This window comes from Marmota monax, unplaced genomic scaffold (genome assembly GCF_021218885.2).
Source record: "Marmota monax isolate L192 unplaced genomic scaffold, Marmota_monax_Labrador192_F-V1.1 WCK01_AAM20220418_F8-fsc01924, whole genome shotgun sequence".
In the NCBI taxonomy this organism is placed as follows: Eukaryota; Metazoa; Chordata; class Mammalia; order Rodentia; family Sciuridae; genus Marmota; species Marmota monax.
Window position 1 is genome coordinate 2,014 of NW_026693431.1, and position 15,165 is coordinate 17,178.

Sequence of the window (15,165 nt, forward strand, 5' to 3'; positions counted from 1 at the left end):
ACTATGCCTTGTCCCTGAGGATTGTATGGGATTCCTGTTATATGAGTAATGCCAAATGATGAGCAAAATTGTTTAAAAGAGGTAGAAGTATAACCAGGACCATTATCTGTTTTTAACTGTTTTGGAACGCCCACAGTGGCAAAATTTTGTAAGCAATGAGCTATAACATCTTTAATTTTTTCTCCGGAATGAAGGGAGCCCATCAAAAATCCGGAAGAAGTATCAACTGTAACATGCAAATATTTTAATTTTCCAAATTCTGGCAAGTGTGTGGACGTCCATCTGCCAAATATGGTTAGGTATCAGTCCTCTAGGATTGACTCCAAGATTAACTTGTGGTAAAAAGGTCACACAATTTTGACATTGTTTTATTATTTGTCTAGCTTGTTCCTTAGTTATTTTAAAACGCTTTTCTAAAGTATTAGCATTGACATGGAACCTTTTATGAAAATGTGTAGCTTCTTCTAGTGTAGAGAAAATATGTATGTCATGTGTAGTTTTATCTGCTAAATCGTTGCCCAAACTAAGGGCTCCAGGCAATCCTGTATGTGCCCTGATATGTCCTATAAAGAATGGATCTTTTCTGTCCCAGATTAGACTTTGTATAGCAGAAAACAAAGAGAAAACTGTAGAGGAAGGGGAAATCCTGCCAGCATCTTCAAGGGATACTATAGCATTAACTATATACTGACTATCAGAAAATAAATTAAATACAGAATCTTTAAACATCACAAAAGCTTGTAAAACTGCATTAAGCTCTACCTTTTGAGCTGATTGTTTGGGTACTAAAAATGTAAAAGTTTGATCAGGGGTAACTACTGCTGCTGTACCATTATTTGACCCATCAGTGAATACATTTGGAGCATTCATGATAGGGGTTTTTCTTGTCATTTTTGGAAAAACTACAGGATGTGAAGACCAAAAAGACAACAAAGGATTAGATGGTAAGTGATTATCAAATGAAACATTAGATTTACACATGATTATTGCCCAAGTATTTAACTCATTAGCTAACTCATCAATTTGATCCATAGTATATGGAGTAATAATTTTATTGGGAGAAATTCCAAACACTCCCTTTGCTGCTTTTATTCCTTTGAGTATTAATTTTCCTACAGCCTCAGGATACCTAGTAAGAATAGTGTTAGGAGAATAAGATAAATGTTTCCACAATAATGGACCTTCTTGCCAAAATACTCCTGTAGGAATATTTTTTGTTGGTATTACAATAAATAATAAAGGCAAAGTTATATCAATTCTATCCAAATGCATATTTTTCCATATATGTTTCAATAATTTTTAATGCCTTTCTTGCTTCAGGTGTTAACATGCGGGGTGAATTTGGATCTGATGGACCTTTTAGGATATCAAATAAAGGTCCCAACTCTCCTGTTGGTATGCCTAGATAAGGCCTTATCCAATTTATGTCTCCTAATAACTTTTGAAAGTCGTTAAGTGATTTGAGTTGATCTACTCGTATTTGAATTTTTGGTGGACGGACCATGGTTGAGGATAATAGAACTCCTAAATAATTAATTGGAAAATTTAATTGTACTTTATCTATTGCTATCTCTAGATTATATTTTTTTAATAAATTTGTAAGTGTGGCATAACATTCTAGCAATGTGTTTTTATCTTTGTGTGCTAACAATACATCATCCATATAGTGAAATATTTGTAGTTTAGGATTTTGATTTCTAAGTGGCTGGATTGCTTGGTTAACATAAATTTGACACATAGTTGGGCTGTTACCCATCCCTTGAGGGAGTACTTTCCATTCATATCTCTGATCAGGACCTTCATGATTCAGTGCAGGGATAGTAAATGCAAAACGTGGACTATCCTCAGGATGAATTGGAATTGAAAAAAAACAATCTTTAATATCTATAACTAAAACATACCAGGTTTTTGGCAAAGCAGACAACTGAGGAATCCCTGATTGAGCAGGTCCCATAATAACCATCTCATTATTAATGGCTCTTAAATCTTGCAATAATCTCCATTTACCAGATTTCTTTTTGATGACAAAAATGGGAGTATTATGGGGAGATACAGAAGGTTGTATATGTCCTTCCGCTAATTGTTGTTTGACCAGGTCATGGGCTGCTTGTATCTTTTCTTTAGTCAGGGGCCACTGAGGAACCCATACTGGTCTTTCTGACTTCCAAGTAATTTTTATTGTCTCAGTGACCCCTTCTGAAAACCCAGTCCATGTCTATTTATTCCTTGATCTATTTGAATTGGTGCTGCTATGCCTTGTTCTCCTAATCTTTTTTCTTTCCTGAAACCTTGTCTAGCCCTAATAGTGGGCGCATTTGGATTGATGTTATTTGTTAATGTCAAACCTAATTGATCTAGGACATCTCGTCCCCATAAATTTATAGGAAGATGATCCAATACATATGGCTGTATAGTTCCTTCACATCCTTCAGGATCCTTCCAATCTAATACCATTGCACTTCTATGGGGATTAGTTGCCACTCCTAGGCCTTGAAGCGTTTGAGTGGCTTGTTTTAACGGCCAATGTTTTGGCCATTCTTGACGAGATATGATGCTAAGGTCTGCACCTGTATCCAGTAGCCCATTAAATTCATGTCCTTGAATATTTAGTTTTAGCATTGGGCAAGAATCTAAATTTAAAGACAGCATAGCCCAATCTACACCTGTGGAGCCTAATCCCCTGGAACCTCTTTCTATAGTACTACTAGAAAATTTATCATGTAGGCTAGGTATTATTAATAACTGTGCTATTCTATCTCCTGGTGAAATTACTGATATACCCTTTGGAGAACTAGCTATAATTTTTATTTCACCTTCATAATCGGGATCAATTACCCCGGGACTTATCATAAGTCCTTTTAGCGTAGAAGAACTGCGTCCTAACAATAAGCCTACTGTTCCTTGGGGAAGAGGTCCTTTTACTCCTGTGGGAATGATTTGAACTCCCATCTCTGGAGTTAGTACTGCTCTGGCGGAGGTGCAGATGTCCAACCCTACGCTCCCTCTGGTTTTTCTGATGAGAGATCTGATGGATAATGTGTCCTTGGCACTGCCCTGATGGTGTTGCTGGGTTCCTCCATGGTGTTTCTGGGCTCCTCCAGTGCCCCGTACATTTGTGGTTGTGGGCCCCGGAGCATTGGGCCCCCCTATCCGTTTTTTGGCAATGGAGCCCGATGCCTTTCTCCACGATATCGTGGGTAAACACTTGGTCCTTGTCTGTTTTTTGATAATGGAATACCCTCTATGGTGGTTTGAGAACAGCATTCATTAGCCCAATGTTTCCCTCTACGGTATCGTGGGCAAATACCCGGTATTCTATTCCTTTGATACCTAGCTTTGTTAAACCCTACTCCTATGGGGCAACTCCTTTTAAAATGTCCTGTTTGATCACAATTATAGCATGTTTTTGGCCTGGCATCTGAAGCCTGTTGTACTGCTGCTAAGACTTGCCCTTGTTCATTAATGTCTCTACATAATGTAATATATGTGTTTAAATCTTCATGTCTCCATGATCTAATGACCTCTCTGCAGCAACGATTTGCTTGGTCATAAGCCAGTTGTTTTATAAATGGCATTGCCTGTTCTGTATCCCCCAAAATTCTGGAAGCTTCTTGAATAAGCCTATCTACATATTCAGCATAAGGTTCATTAGTTCCTTGTATTACCTTAGATAATTGACCTTGTAAATCTCCATGCCCCTGTAAAGTTTTCCATGCCTCAACCGCATCTACAGCAATTTGTGCGTATACGCCAGGATCATATTCAATTTGTTGCCATTGACCCTCATAAGGTCCTTTTCCTAACAACATATGTAGATTTCTTTGAGGGTAACCAGCTGCTGCATTTCGCCTAGCTGTCTCCCTGCAAAATTCCTCATTGGCATCCTTCCATAACAAATACTGTCCTCCATTTAGCACAGATTTACACATACTAGCCCAATCTGCTGGCGTCATGTCCAAGTTAGTAATGGATTCGACCATGCTTACAGTGAAGGGTGCTTGGGGACCACAGGTTGTTACAGCCTCCTTTAACTGCTTCACTGTTTTGAAATCTAAAGCTCGGTGAATTCGCTGCTCTCCTGCCTGCTCAAGTACAGGGCATGCTAATCTTTGAGGTCCTGTCTCAGGATCCCATCTATCAACTACGGGGTTTGAGGGCCACTCAGCTATCTCCATAGGGGGGCTGTTGGTTGAATTACGCCCTCTGGTGATAGAACGGTGTTAGTAGCAGCCTCCTGTTGTAGCTTTTTCCCGAATAGTTGTTTTTCCTCTAAGCTTTCTTCCTTTAAATTTTCTTCCTCTGTCTGACTAGCTTGAGAGACCTTCTCTTTTGCTTGATCTAAAATGTCTTTCTCCATGGTCTGAACCTCTAACAATTTACTTAACACTCTTTCAGTTTGTTTTTTACTAATTTCTAATCTGTTATAAAGATAACGCAACCCAGTAAGATAACACAAAACAAAACCGAAACAGAATGAAACAAAAACGGAACAAAAAATCGTTGTATCAGTTTTCCTATTTTCTTGATATGTGCATTTGTGGTCTATTTCTATCTCTTCCTCAGGGGCGAACAACTTCAAACCTTGAGCCAACCATTTTTCCCAATCTGCCTGAGAAAATTCTAGGGATAGGCAGCTTGAAACAAACACAAAACAAATCAAAACAAGAACACATTTTAAAATGGTCACCCATTCTCTCGCCTTCCCTTAGGGGCAAGCAATTTCACTTACCCCGAAGCTTCAGACGTTCCCCGCATGGGCCGCCAATTGCTGCAGTCTGGCTGGGCACAAATCACGAGCCACTGAAGCAGGAACAAACTTTATTTTTGAACTGCAGGAAAACACTTCACACAGCTCCCGGGGAATCCTCCCTAACGCCACGCGGCTCGTCCAGGAACCCCCAGCTGGAAATATCTCTCCCAGAAATCCCTCCTCCTGCACTTCCCCAACCAATGGGAACTCTCCGGGAATCCCCGGAAATCCCCACGAGAACTCCAAAATAGTGCGAGAACTCAAAAGTTGCGGCAGAGGCGGATAGTAATGCCTCGCCTGTCAATCAATACTGTTGGCAAAATGCCAGGGGCCATACAGACTTGGCCGTGGCTCTCAGTGTGTTAATAGTATATGTGTTTGATTCTTCATTGCAATAAACATGTTATATGCTTCTAAAACATTCAGTAGAAACCCATGTTACCAAAACTTAATTGGTAGTTCCATATAATCTTTGGGAAAATCAAATCATAATCAGCCTGGAGTCTATCATATTTTGAAACAGAGTATTGTTTTCAAAGTTATATTAAATCAAAAGAAGTTGATCATAGAACCTAATAATACTGTATGATGTTAATAATTTAGAAAATATAACGTGACAGGGCATAAGAATTAAATAGTTAATACAAAATAAACAAAACTCTAATGTTAATAATTAAGATTCCTTATTAGAAGAAAGCTGTGTGTCCTGGAAATTTCTTTTCTTGACACGAATGGCATTTGTTTAAAGTAGTTGGGTGATTTGGGCCATTTAGCTTTATAAGTTTTGATTTGTTAAATTTGAGGGGAAGGTTCATGTTCTGATCTTTAGAATTCTAAATATGGATTTAGATCAATATTATCCCACATGCTTTCCAATTAAATTGAAAACAGTACTTATGATGGTTTGCCAAATATTTAGTAGTTGATTGTATTTATTCAAATATCTCGGAAGTGAATCCCTTGATGAATTTGTTGTGTAAAAGTGTTAGATTTTAGTTTACATGGCAGCTGAAATTACTTCTGCTATTTTATGTAGGCTTGGGCTCTTTCCTGCATAGCTTTAGGATTTAGATAACACTAACATCTAACATTTTCCCCAATTTATTATTATATTATAATGAAAAAATATTTAAAAAATCAAAATAGTCAGTTTATACATATTCAAAGCAATGTCATGTTTCATTAAGAAAACATTAAATACTTATGTCTGGATTTAAATTGCTTATATAGGTACTTGTATATCTTTTCAAATATATAGGTAAATGCTTTTGTGTGAATAAAGTAGAAAACAAAACAATGAAGAATAAGAAAGCCAGAGAATAATATACCAAAATTAAAACATAGAATTGATTATTGTAATGAAATCAGAATGAAATAGAAAATGTCCATTAATTACCAGTAGAAAGATTAAATTTCTTTTCCATTAATTTTAGTGGACAAAGTATGAGAAGAGTGTACTATGTTTTTCTAGAATCCAATGAAATCTGAGAAAAAGTGTATGCTTAGAATAGTATTGTTGTTTTTACTTTATAACAATTGAGTACCATTATATGAGTAATAATGTGTATGTTTTCTTCTTTATAGCTTTCCATTGAAATAGGCCATGAAGTTAAAAGTCAAAATAAGCTATTAGCTGAAATGGTAAGTGGTTATGATTTTAACTTTAAGAAATTTGATTTAATATTCTCAAATTTAGTCTGTTAATCAGGAACAACATTTTAATTTTTTTCCCATTTGAAAGAGATCTAGAGATCATAAATTCTGAATTACCATTCATTTGTATCTAATCAGTTTATAATAGCTATGATTTATTTTTGTATTTTCATCTTACAAATACATAAGTAGGAAGAGAGGTGGAAGCTAATGTTTCTTTAGCCCTGTGTTTAGAAACAGTATTAAAGATGTAAGACAAATGACTGTTTTGAGTAGTCTTAGAAATCTCTATGGGTAACGACAACTAGTAATTTATTAACCACGCAATCAAAAAGCACTTTATATCCAACCAACCAAATGTTTCCACTTAATGGAAACTTATTTATTTTGCTCAAATTTTCTAAGGCTCGCTACTGAACAAAGACCTCATAGATTTGAATAGCCCAAAGCCCTTTATCTCTTGTCTAAAAGGGCTCAGCAATACATATATTTTCTTATTAGAGCCTTCTTTCATTTGTTAATGCCTTTTTTTGGATGTCAAACTTCTTTGAACCTTCCATTGTTTCTCCACATGATTTTAAAATTGCACTATTCAAAAATTAATATGATATTGAAAGTGGTGTTCTTCCTTAGCTTCGTGCTAGAACCACTTAGAGAACTCCTTGTAAATGCGTATCTCTATTTCTCACACTAAGTAAACTGCTTCAAAATTTTAAGGGGCGGGAACTAGGCATATGTGTTTTGTAAAGAGCATCACCAGAGATCCTGATGCATAACTCCAGTGAAGAACCATAAGTATTTAAGTGCATGAGGCACATGGATACTGAGGTATGCAAAAAAGTCTTTTAATTATGTCAGGGATTTTTCATCTGAGGACATTAAGACTTCAGTGGAAGTATAATATTTCTTATCTATACCTACTCTGATCTTAAGGACTTTTCCAGCCATTTGAATAGAGTTGTTTTTCTTCACACATATTTATTGTCCTTTCCACATCCTATTCCCCATGAATGATATTCTCTTAATACTTAGTACACTCTACTGTACTTCAAAGTCAGTTATCTAAACAAAAGAATCTTAATTGCTAACCATATTAAATTTAAACATTTAACCACTAACCATATTAAACCTTGAATGCTTTCTTCTACTGGGTAGCGGTTACCTATTTGACCCTGGAAAGCAATGCTATAACGAATAATGGGAAAATCCTGTAAGATAGTCCACAAACCTTTGTTACTATTTTTAACAATGTTTGTTTTATTGTTAGTGATTTTTAATCCACAGAATTGAAATAAGGCTTAAATACTTTGAGTTTTTTAATTACTCTGTGGGACTTTAAAAAATGTCTATTGGGTAATGAAAGAGCTTTTTATTCATTGAGAGAACTGCTTTATTTTGCATGGAGTAATCAGGCTGATTACCCAGGGTTATAAGCAGGTTCTTGAACTGATTAAACACAAAAACTGTCATTGAAAATGTACACTAATAACAGTGTATTCAATTACTTGAATGTGCACATGTAGAATAATAGAACCTAAGTATTACTTTTTCTCTTCTCTCTCATAGGATTCACAATTTGATTCTACAACTGGATTTCTAGGTAAAACTATGGGAAAACTGAAGATTTTATCCAGGGGGAGCCAAACCAAGCTGCTGTGCTATATGATGTTGTTTTCATTTTTTGTCTTTTTTGTCATTTATGGAATTATTAAACTGAGGTGATGCAAGTAAGTGTGAGTTTGGAATTTGTTCCAATTAATAGGATGGAGTACCACTTTGATAAAAATCAGCATTGCAACATTCCTAATTTTGAAATAGTAGACCTTTTCCATTGAAGATTACTGAATTTTGCTTGTTTTATAAATCACATTAGATAATACAGTGTTCTTTGAATACTGTTTCTTATTGACTCATTTAACCCCTATTTTCAGGGGTATTGAGATGGCCTAAAATCAGTGTCGCTCTACCAACCTTTTTTTCTCATTGTTTGCTAGTTGTCAGATTAATATCCTGTTGTTATCATAAATGGAGGTTTATGTTCCACATAAGAAATAGTGGGAAAGTAGTAGAATGCCTGCAGAGCCTGATTCCCAGCTCTTAGGGTAGTAAGCCAGTCTGTGATGGGATGGTAATTATATATTTCTCTGCTGTCATCAACTGGGGTGATGTATACCCCTTTCCTCCTTCATTTGGTTACAATTGGAGACTTAAGTTCTTTTTACCTATAATCTTAATTTTTCATCAAATGACTCTTCTTTCTGTCCAGGACTTCCTTCTTTAATAAAGCTTGTTAATTGGGCATATGTCTGGTAGGGCCTAATCTACATGTGTATCAACATAGTTATTGTTTTATATTAACATAAACTCCATTGACTTGGTTTATGGTAGTTTTATGATTTTAGCTACTTAGGCAGGCCATTTGATTATCATTTGTGACAGAATAATGTGAAGTTAAGTGATTGCTGAGCTCTGGGTAGAAATAAAATGTTCAAGAAAATTAATTGTCTCTGCTTTATTATGTGCTCAAAACATTGAAAATACTCAGCATTGAATTCAGAGTTAAGAGGAGTATTAATCCAGTGCATTTGTTTATAGAAAGCTAAACACAAAGGTGGATTGTTAAGTAAAAAAGAAATATTATCAAATACTCTGTATTGCTACTACTTTGGAGGTTTCAAAAATAAATTTTGTATTGAAATATATTAATTGACTTGATTGCATCTTTAAATCTCTTTTATGTTCTTGATGAACAAAATCAGGCAGTTAACATTGTATTATGTCAGAACTTGCTTCAAACAAATAAGGCAACTCTTATGCAATTAAAGATCTCTTTATTTCTTTATGTTTTTTATTTATGAATGTCATTTTGGTTTTACTGAATTTTCAATTGTTTAGGCTATCCCACATGACCTATCTCAATTTGAGTCCTATTTTTTTCTGATTGCATTTGTCATCATTTGGACCTGTATTTCACTGGTCTAAACCCCAGACTGAGAGAGGTTAAGTTAAGCATAAGACACTGTTTGAGTTAGAAGCCTTGCATTCAGATCTCCTTCCCTTCAATTGCTCTGTGCTTTCAACCTCAGTTTCTTCATAGTATCACTTATTACATTGGATTGTTGTGAAAAGTAGATGAGATAACAGAGAAAATGCCTTACATGACAATCAATAAATGATAAAATTTCCATACTTTATAAATGCTAGTACTCATTATCATTAACAGAAATTAAATGTCAGAAAGGGGAGTTATTTTAAGGGTAAGATAATAGGTTGGTTTCAGGCTTTGAATTACCCAAGTGAGTAATTTCTATCAGGAGCATGACTCATTGGTTCAAGAAAATTTTAACTGTGTTCTCTGTAACAATTATGTTATACCAGAGCTCAGGGAATACTCAAATCTATCAATAGTCAAATTCGCAAAAAATGGAACGAACAGAAGCCCAAAGAAAATTATTGGAAGATGAAAACACAAGAAAATCACTAATGGAAATAGAAAAGATCTGTCTTAGGAAAACCAGTGATGTCAAGAGAAGGGCGAATATCAGGATTATAAGTTTACTATTTTATGGAAACAAAGAATTTCCATTTAAAGTCAGATATTATCATCAGAGAGGTAAAGATTTCAGTAAAAGGGGCTTGGAGTGATGAAAAAGTGATTCTTATTACTGCAGGGATCAGTATTTCTTTTTTGATTTTTTTTAAGAACTGCAAGGAATTTGTCATTTCATATCACTCCTCTACATCACTGTTATTGCTAAGATTCTGATAGGCAGGGAACTCTTTTGGAAGCACTGGCCTGTCTTTGCTCCAAGATGGATCCTTCTGCCAGCATTCTTCTTCCTTCTGTTTAGGGACTCCCAGGAAAAGGTATTCCCAGAAATAAGATTTGGGGGAAATATCAAATATGAAAAAGTTCTAATCCTTTATAATCATTTTTAAGCCCATTGCTAATCCTGTAAAGAACTAGGTTTCTGAGAAGTTGATTGTAATAATTGAATAAATAAGATACTCATATAATATGTTTTTTCAAGAGTTAAGCTTGCAGGTGTTTGGGTCCTGGATGGAGCACTACATATTCTGTATTTTAAATGGTAAAACAAATTCATAAAAAAATTTATAAAAATTGCAGATATCCAGGTTTTCCCAGAAACATCTAGTCACTTCATTTCACTAGCAGTTAAACCTTGGAAGTGTGCCAAACACACTTGCAAATAATTGAATCATAGGCATGTTTTTCTACAATCAGAAAAGGGAGAATTACACATATTATTGATAGAATTGGAATTAGCATTCAAGTTAATTCTTCAATATTACTTGAGCTGGTAATAGATGTCAAATCTAAGATAAATATGCAATATTTTAGGTATCAGAACTTTGAAGCACTTGCATCCATAAAAGTTCTGGTTCTTTTTTAAACAAGTTTTCCTAATTTTTTCAATGCTCTTTCATTTCAAATTAACTGTTGAATTTACTTCTTTGAGAGAAAGTTGAAAAAGTGCTTAGTTTAGGTTCATTTATTGCCATTACTGATGAATGAACTTCAACAATTTACTTGGTATATTTGATAAAGGGGCTAAAAGCATGCAATGGAGGAAGGATAGCATCTTCAACAAATGGTGCTGGGAAAACTGGAAATCCATATGCAACAAAATGAAACTGAATCCCTTTCTCTCACCATGCACAAAAGTTAATTCAAAATGGATCAAGGAGCTTGATATCAAATCAGAGACACGCCGTCTGATAGAAAAAAAAGTTGGCTACGATCTACATACGGTGGGGTCGGGCTCCAAATTCCTCAATAGGACACCCATAGCACAAAAGTTAATAACTAGAATCAACAAATGGGACTTACTCAAACTAAAAAGTTTTTTCTCAGCAAAAGAAACAATAAGAGAGGTAAATAGGGAGCCTACACCCTGGGAACAAATCTTTACTCCTCACACTTCAGATAGAGCCCTAATATCCAGAGTATACAAAGAACTCAAAAAATTAGACAATAAGAAAACAAACAACCCAATCAACAAATGGGCCAAGGACCTGAACAGACACTTCTCAGAGGAGGACATACAGTCAATCAACAAGTACATGAAAAAATGCTCACCATCTCTAGCTGTCAGAGAAATGCAAATCAAAACCACCCTAAGATACCATCTCACTCCAGTAAGATTGGCAGCCATTATGAAGTCAAACAACAACAAGTGCTGGCGAGGATGTGGGGAAAAGGGTACACTTGTACATTGCTGGTGGGACTGAAAATTGGTGCAGCCAATTTGGAAAGCAGTATGGAGATTTCTTGGAAAGCTGGGAATGGAGCCACCATTTGACCCAGCTATTCCCCTTCTCGGTCTATTCCCTAAAGACCTAAAAAAGAGCATGCTACAGGGACACTGCTACATCGATGTTCATAGCAGCACAATTCACAATAGCAAGACTGTGGAACCAACCTAGATGCCCTTCAATAGACGAATGGATTAAAAAAATGTGGCATTTATACACAATGGAGTATTACTCTGCATTAAAAAATGACAAAATCATAGAATTTGCAGGGAAATGGATGGCATTAGAGCAGATTATGCTAAGTGAAGCTAGCCAATCCCTAAAAAACAAATGCCTAATGTCTTCTTTGATATAAGGAGAGTAACTAAGAACAGAGTAGGGAGGAAGAGCAGGAGAAGAAGATTAACATTAAACAGGGATGAGAGGTGGGAGGGAAAGGGAGAGAGAAGGGGAAATTGCATGGAAATGGAAGGAGACCCTCAGGGTTATTCAAAAGTACATACAAGAGGAAGTGAGGGGAAAGGGAAAAATAATACAAGGGGGAGAAATGAATGACAGTAGAGGGGGTAAAGAGAGAAGAAGGGAGGGGAGGGGAGGGGAGGAGGGATAATAGAGGATAGGAAAGGCAGCAGAACAGAACAGACACTAGTATGGCAATATGTAAATCAATGGATGTGTAACTGATGTAATTCTGCAATCTGTATATGGGGTAAAAATGGGAGTTCATAACCCACTTGAATCAAAGTGTGAAATATGATATATCAAGAAATTTGTAATGTTTTGAACAACCAACAATAAAAAATTTTTAAAAAAAATCAATTTACTTGGAAGCAGAATAGCATCTCGGGAAGACTGAAAGCTATTGTCTGTGCACAAAACCTGGCTCCACCATTCACATTCTGACTTTGGGCTGATAACCTCTCTATCTCAATAACTCCCTGAAAAACAGGAATTAAAATTGTGTAAAGATAGTGGTAATATAGTCATAAAGTTATGATGAATGAAATAATACTTGAAAAAGCTTTAGAATGGATGCTCAATGGTAGCTGTTGTCATTGTGATTGGGATATTTGGGAATTCTAATCTGTTACAATAGCCTGTACATAGCAGCTGGAATTTTGGCTGCTTTCTCCTCACTACACTGCCAGAAATAAAAGCAGCTGTATGTCTTTTCTAGGAAAGTTTTATAATTTCTGGCATTTTATTCATCTAGATTGTGTGTGTGTGTGTGTGTGTGTGTGTCCTCAACAACCTAATGGAACTAGCTTTTTAAAAAAACCTACATTTTTTAAGCTTATTTGACTTGTTTGGGTTATTGTAATGATAACAACAGAGCTTTTGACTTTCTAGAGGCAGAGGTTTGAAAGGAGAGAAAGTTCTCTACCTATGGGGGTATCTACTATCCACTGTAATTGAATGTAATAGGGTCTCTCTAAGGTATATATATTTTGTTCCAACCAATATTTTATCACTGCACTAGTACCCTACCATTAATTATTAGGGTTTCACAGTGTTTTAACAGCCAATAGATATTCTTATCTGATCTGTCTGATGAATATTCTTCGATAGTATTTTAATAAACCATAGTTGCTTTTAATAAGAATCACATTAATATTCTGTTTTCTGCTCTGGAGGAACAAAAAGCTTCTCAAATATTTTCATAGTTGAAGTGATAGATTTTTACTCTGAACTTTTTATTTCCCTTGATTATGTATTTATATTCAATGGTATAATAATAAACCAGTTCTCAGGGTGGGTGAGGGGTCTGGAAGAGCCTTGATGTATAGTAATTTTATATTTCCCTGGCATAAATACTCATATTACACTGGATTTCAAGTACCAAAGTGACATCCTTAGACACAGCATTGAGAAAGTCCATGCACAATTGGCTCTCATGAGCTGGTATAACTAGCTCCAGTGTTCTTGTTGTATTATAATCAATATTCTTTTTTAAAAAATATAGAAGTTATTTGTTCCCATAAAAATTGTGATCAAAATCTCAACAAATTGTAGTAGATAAAATCCAAGAGACATGAAATTAAACAGATAAATTAACTTCAGAATAATGTTTTCCAAAAGCAATGGACACTTAGAGGTTGATTTGTACATTTTATGTGCCAACTCTGTTTGTATGTGTAAACTCTTGCTACATATATTGACCTTCCTGGTAGTTAAAATATTATATAATAACAATATAAGAAAAAAGTTAGAGGTTATTGGTACTTTGGTTTTCTTCCTGCTTTTTCCTCTTGTCAAATGTTTAAGCATGCATGCAGGATCATTCTATGAATTTTATACTAAAGTAGGACAGAAGAGGCTGGACACCTGAGGAATTTTCAGGAAGCAGGTTTTTGACTGCAGGGTTCAGAATGGGCTACCTTCTAAAACTTCTTCCTCTGAACAATGAATCTAGAAATTCTTTGAACTTTATACCCAGTGCGGGGGAGGGCTAGGAGGTTCACATGACAAGTGCTTTTTGTTCTATCCTCTAGACCAGAGAGGTTTAACAAGTTTGTTTTTTGTTGTTTTTTTTTCAAACCTGGCATTTACAAAAAGAGGAAACTATCAACTACAATGCCCTTCTCCAGAAGTTTTTGCTGATAAAAAGCTTTCTGAAAGGCTAAGAGGAACTTACATGCCACAAATATGGTGGAGGTTTCTGCTTAATTATAGTAAAGGTCTTCTGGGTGGGGGTCTGTGGCCTGCTTCAATATCGATTTCTTTCTGAGCATATCCTTACTTCGGTAATTGTCTTGGCCCAGGAGTTCAGCTCCACATAAACCTGTTTGCCTTTTTAAAAGAACTTTTCACCAGCCTTTGAAGTACTACCATGAAAAATGAAGAGATGTGCTTGTGCCAAGTCCAAGCCTAACATTCTTTAATCTTCAAAATCAACAGAAATATATATATATATAATGTTTTTGACAAAACAAAGCAAGTATATGTTAGGGTGAGACTTTAAAATTCATAGAAGCTCAGTAAATCATTTATAACTTTAGTAACTAAAGGATAATTCAAAATACAACCACATTCTCTGTTTTAAATCTAAGTACAATGTCTTTATGGCACTTAAAAACTAATGCTTAATTTTTTTCAAAACTAATTAATTCAACTTTGAAAATTTCAACAAGCATCAGTGTCATACAATTGAATGTAAAAAGTTTCTGCTGTGTTTTTTCAAATATCTGTGATCACTGTGATTCCTGTGAATGGAGACAACTGAATCTGACTTTATTAGTATTTTGTAATCTTTGATGTCTACAATGAATTTTGAAATGAGCAAAGAAAAATAACAAAACAGCATTTAGAAAATTCATAAAAGCAGATGTTGATATATAATAAAAACTTTAACATTTTAAAAGAACATAATTATTCTTTTATTTCTTCAATTCTATCTCATTAATGAATAAATAGTACTAAAAGCTGGTACTATATTAAGTTTTCTGCACTATTTAATAATATATTTGCTTTAAAGCATATAAGAT

General features: G+C 35.1%; 1 long non-coding RNA gene across 1 annotated transcript; it reads left to right on the top strand.

Annotated features, from left to right (window-relative positions):
* Window positions 1-281: 281 nt before the first annotated feature.
* On the top strand, window positions 282-9,105 carry LOC124101474 (uncharacterized). The gene is made up of 2 exons (XR_009228034.1): window positions 282-6,391; window positions 7,970-9,105. It is a non-coding gene; the product is annotated as an uncharacterized LOC124101474 (long non-coding RNA).
* The last annotated feature ends 6,060 nt before the right edge of the window (window positions 9,106-15,165 follow it).